We start from the raw sequence: 6026 nt of genomic DNA on the forward strand, positions 1-6026 counted from the left end.
TACCAGGGCCTACAGCCCAGAGGAAGACTGGAATGGTTCTTTGTCTTTTAGAAGCAGGAGAAATACGTATAAACTAGAGACATTATGATGAGAGCAACCCTGGAGGCATAGCAGAGGCCCAGGAAAGAGATTTTATAGCTGAGAATACCCTGGCAGCAGCAGTGGTAAGTTGGGAAATATTTGGATTCCATTTTTTGATAGGGAGGAGAGAGAGATATTTTTTAAGCAATGGTGATAATCATTTCTATTTTAGAGAAGGAACTGGGCTGGGTGCAGTGGCTTATGCCTGTAATCCCAGCACTTTGGGAGGCTCAGGCAGGCAGACTGCTTGAGCTCAGGAGTTTGAGACCAGCCTGAGCAACATGGTGAAACCCCGTCTCTACAAAAAAAATTAGCCAGGTGTGGTGGTGCATGCCTGTGGTCCCAGCTACTTGGGGGACTGAGTTGGAAGGATTGCTTGAGCCTGGGAGGTGGAGATTGCAGTGAGCTGAGATTGGGAATTGAGATTAAAGACTTAAATGTTAGACCTAAAACCATAAAAACCCTAGAAGAAAACCTAGACAAAACCATTCAGGACACAGGCATGGGCAAGGACTTCATGACTAAAACACCAAAAGCAATGACAACAAAAGCCAAAATAGACAAATGGGATCTAATTAAACTAAAGAGCTTCTGCATGGCAAAAGAAACTACCATCAGAGTGAACAGGCAACCTACAGAATGAGAGAAAATTTTTGCAATCTACCCATCTGACAAAGGGCTAATAGCCAGAATCTACAAAGAACTCCAACAAATTTACAAGAAAAAAAACAACCCCATCAAAAAGTGGACAAAGGATATGAACAGACACTTCTTAAAAGAAGACATCTTTGCAGTCAACAGACACATGGAAAAATGCTCATCATCACTGGTCATCAGAGAAATGCAAATCAAAACCACAATGAGATATCATCTCACACCAGTTAGAATGGCAATCATCAAAAAGTCAGGAAATAACAGATGCAGGAGAGGATGTGGAGAAATAGGAACGCTTTTACACTCTTGGTGGGGGTGTAAATTAGTTCAACCATTGTGGAAGACAGTGTGGCAATTCCTCAAGGGTCTAGAACTAGAATTACCATTTGACCCAGCAATCCCATTACTTGGTATATACCCAAAGGATTATAAATCACGCTACTATAAAGACACATGCACACATATGTTTACTGTGGCACTATTCACAATAGCAAAGACTTGGAACCAACCCAAATGTCCATCAATGATAGACTGGATTAAGAAAATGTGGCACATATACACCATGGAATATTATGCAGCCATAAAAAAGGATGAGTTCATGTCCTTTGCAGGGACATGGATTAAGCTGGAAACCATCATTCTCAGCAAATTATCACAAGGACAGGAAACCAAACATCGCATGTTCTCACTCATAGGTGGGAATTGAACAATGAGATCACTTGGACATAGGGCAGGGAACATCACACACCAGGGCCTGTTGTGGGGAAGGGGGCTGGGGGAGGGATAGCATTAGGCGAAATACCTAATGTAAATGATGAGTCAATGGGTACAGCAAACCAACATGGCACATGTATACCTATGCATCAAACCTGCACGTTGTGCACATGTACCCTAGAACTTCAAGTATAATAATAAAAATAAATACATAAATAAGTCGCCACTCAACCCAGGAAGTCCAGCTGGCTTCACCTCTCAAAAGGACACTGGTGAAGTTACCCTTGGTTTTCCTGTTTGTTTTTAAAAGCAGACTATTTTTTAGAGCATTTTTAGGCTCTCAGAAATATTGAGCAAGAGGTAAAGAGACTTCCAATATGCATTCCTGCCCACATATAGACATAGCCTTCCCAATTGTCAACATCCCATAGCACAGGGGTACATTTATTACAATTGATGAACCTACATTGACACATCAATATCGTCCTGAAGCCATCCTTTTGTAGTTAATAAGCATGATGATTCAGTGTTCACGTGCATGTGTGGGATGTGCCGCCCCCAAACCTTGTTAGGACATTGGCACATTACCCGTCTGACATGAAGAAATATACATAGCACTCAAAATCCATAATTTACATTAGAGTTCTCCTTGGTTTTGTACATTCTAAGGGCTTGGACAAATGTGTAATGACATGTATTCACCATTATAGAATCATTATAGAGTAGATTCACTGCCCTAAAAATCCTCTGCTCTGCCTATTCATCCCTCCCTCTCTCCTAACCCCTGGCAACCACTGATCTTTTTGCTATCTTCATAGTTTTGCCTTTTCCAGAATGTCATATAGTTGGAATCATACACTATTTAGTTTTTTCAGACTGGTTTCTTTCACTTAGTAAGAGGCATTTGAAGTTCCTCCATGTCCTCTCATGGCTTGATGGCTCATTTTTCTTTAGCACTGAATAATATTCCATTGTCCGGATGTACCACAGTTTATGTATTCATTCATCTACTGAAGGACATCTTGGTTATTTCTAAGTTTTGGCAATTATGAACAAAGCTGCTATAAACATCCATGTGTGGTTTTTGTGTGGACATAAGTTTTCAACTCCTTTGGGTAAATACCAAAGAGTTGGATAGTATAGTAAGAGTATGTTTAGCCTTATAAGAACCTTGGCATATTTTTTAAACAGACAGCTGGATTTCTCCCCTTTGGCCAAGAATCCTACATTGGAGCACTTGAAAAGGCATCAGTGACACTTTATAATCAGCCTGCCCATGCTTGATGGCAACCAATATAGGCATTCAGAATTATGTAACCTTTGGTGCAGTGGAGAGGGATGCATCCAAGGATAAGTACACAGACTTCCTGGCACTGGAAATATTCTATGTCTTAACCTGCATGAAGGGAACATGAAAATTGGTTTTATTATTCTTTATACCATGTATAAATTATGTATTTTGGTATCGATGAGGAAATATATCATACAAATAAAAATTTTTAAAGGCTCAAATACAAGGTACTGGTGGCTCTGGGATTATACAATAGTAGTTTACAACCTTTGTATGTTTTACCCGTATTTTCGAAGTTTAGAACTTTTTGCTGTTCACTTTAACAAGACACTAAGTATGTCTGCAAGAATCACACTCCTTAAGTGTAATAGGCTGTTACTGAACTAAACTGGGTCAATCTGCCCATGTGCCATGGAAGGCCAAACACTGAAGCACCAGGCTTTTGTAGAGAGAAGAGTTTATTACAAGCTGCTGAGCAAGGAGACAGGAATCTGCCTCAAGTCTGTCTCCCCAGGTTGGGGGCTAGGGCAGGTCTTATAGGGAGAGGGTAATGAGGCATGTAGTGATTGGATCTTGCAATGAGGTGATGCTGGGAGCTGTGATCTGACTGGATCTTGCCATGATGTGATGCCAGGGCGCTATCTGATTGGATCCTGCCATGTGGCATCTGCATTTAATTTGGTCTGGGTGTGATCTGATTGGATCATGCCACATGGTATCTGCATTTAATTTGGTCCCCATATTCCTTGGTCCGAGCACTTAGTTTCCACCTGTGGTTGCACACTTGGTTCACCTGGGGATAATCAGGTTATGTAACTTGCACCCATGGCAACTGAAAACCAACTCACCATTTTATTACACAAAGTTCAACCAGATTGGGTTGGTTCTGCCGTTACAGCTTCACAGAATCTGCAAAAGCATCCACAGTAATCACTCTGTTTTCCAAGTCACCCTTTAGCACCCACTGGGTGGTGTTTGACAGAGGTGTCTACCTGACCAGATTTATGCTTCAGTCAAATCTGGATCCTCCTGGAGGACCAGCTCACCCCACAGTGAGCCTCTTCCTTTGCACCAAGTTCTGCTCTCACCTCCTATGCCCGTGGCTTGCTCAGCCCCATCTGACACATCACTGTGGTGATAGGAAAAATACATTTTACACGTGAGTCAGAATGTCCATATGCCCTGGGAAGTGTTGATGGCACACTGGCTGGAAGCCATTGGCTCATAAACTCATGAGTCACTGCAGCAGCTCTGTGCAGAAAAGTCCGCAGCGTGGGAATGGTGAGGAGAATCTGCTTGAGTGGTATTGCCTAAGCTGGAATTCTGGCTTTGCCATTTACTGAGTGGGTGACCTTGGGCAAGATACTTGACTATGCTTTCATTTTCTTTTCTATAAAGTGGTAATAATGTTAGCATACCTACTTCATAGGGTTGTTATGAAAATTAAATGATTTGGTATATGTAAAATGCTTAGAAGGTACCTGGTACCTGATGCTATATGAGTGTTCAATTTTTTTGTTTGTTTGTTTGTTTCTATGGCATTAGAGTAGCTCCATTTAAGTCCAAATGGCAAATGGGATGGGGTCAGAGTTGGGGAGAGGACAAACCTGCTTTTTGCTTTTCTAAGCCTTGAAGCTGTAACAAAGAACCAGACTCTATTTTGACTGCTGACAGCTCTGGAGCTGCCCCTCTTCCTCTTCCCCTTGTGCTCCACATCTGAGCAAGCTGATAAGAAAGCCCATATTCCCCTCTCTTGGTTCCCATAGGAAGCTCAACCCACACAGGCCTCTTCTCTTATGCAGGAACCTCTAACCCAGCCCACTCCTTAACTACAATAAAGGCCAAGACTGCTCTCCCCTCCTGGCTTTCCCTTAAGATCCATTTTTAGACCTTCTCGGGAGCCTACTGTGCTCTCCCCAGCAAGCCTTATTATGTAAGAAGTAAACCTCCTCATACCCTTTTGCTTCCTGTGTAGTCAGGATATCCAAAAAAATGTTTGGTGTGTGTGTGGGTGTTCCACCTCCGTGTGGTGACCACAGCAGAGAGGCATGGGGCCGGGAGACGGAGGGGTGCAGAAAGCTACTCTTTCTCTTTCCTTACTCTTCACCATAGGAAATGAATTCCCAGTCTCCAGAGTAAAGACGTCAGGATCCATAGCATTGAGGGAAGAGAACTGCATTTCATACTTCCTTTAAGTAAGGTTCTTGCACCGCCCTGATGCAATGTCCATGTGGTTACACAAGAGACTACCCAAGAATTTAAGAATGTAGTGGTCCTTTTGTTTTTATAGAAGCCATTAGGATCTTACTTCTTCATGGAGCTAAAAAGGAATGGAAAATAGAAAATAAAAGAAATACAGCAGGTCCTCAAATAACATTCAACATTGTTTCATTATAACATTGATGAGAAAAAAGAAATCAATTCCTGCCAGAACCACTGTCTGTGTGGAGTTTGCACGGACTCTCCCTGTCTGTGTGGGCGTTCTCCAGGCATTACAGTTTCTTCCTACATCTCAAAGATGTGCTAGTTTGGTGAATTGGTGTGTCTAAGTCATCCCAGTCTGAGTGAGTGTGGCTGTGAGTGCATCCTATGATGGAGTGTCATCTTGTCCAGGGTTGGTTCCCACCTTGCACCATGAACTGCAGGGATAGACTCTGGCCACCCTTGGTCCTGAACTAGAATGATTGGGTAAATAATTATCTTACTTGTTTTTATTAATCTTTCTTAAATGTATACATAGCTCTCATTTATTTCAATGTTAATATTAGAAGTGTTTTAGTCTTTATGTAAAAGTTTGGTAGGCTGGGCATGGTGGCTCACACCTGTAATTCCAGCACTTTGGGAGACCAAGGTGGGTGGATCACTTGAGGTCAGGAGTTTCAGACCAGCCTGGCCAACATGGTGAAACCCTAGCCCTACTAAAAAATATAAAAATTAGCCAGGCATTGTGGTGTGTACCTGTAGTCCCAGCTCCTTGGGAGACTGAGGTGGCAGAATCACTTGAACCCAGCAGGCAGAGCCTGCAATGAGCCTAGATCACGCCACTGCACTCCAGTCTGGGTGACAGAGTGAGACCCTGTCTCAAAAACAAAACAAAAAACAAAAAAACCAAAACAGTTTAGTGATGTTTTTGTGACCAGAAATATGCCGTAGGAACTTAACTCTTGTTTATATTAACTAGTCTATGGTGTAATTGGTTTTGTTATATGTTGTTTTGCTTAAAGTCACAGTTTCTAAGAACCTATGGATGCCATACTGTGCTCCATCACACTGTAAGGAAAAAGGA

At 42.2% G+C, this 6026-nt stretch overlaps 1 non-coding gene across 1 annotated transcript; it reads left to right on the forward strand.

Moving 5' to 3' along the window:
- The first annotated feature begins 1943 nt into the window (after nt 1-1943).
- On the forward strand, nt 1944-2047 carry LOC114671631 (small nucleolar RNA U13). Its single transcript, XR_003721665.1, has one exon. It is a non-coding gene; the product is annotated as a small nucleolar RNA U13 (small nucleolar RNA).
- Nucleotides 2048-6026: the final 3979 nt, after the last annotated feature.

This window comes from Macaca mulatta, chromosome 12 (assembly GCF_049350105.2).
Source record: "Macaca mulatta isolate MMU2019108-1 chromosome 12, T2T-MMU8v2.0, whole genome shotgun sequence".
NCBI lineage: Eukaryota > Metazoa > Chordata > Mammalia > Primates > Cercopithecidae > Macaca > Macaca mulatta.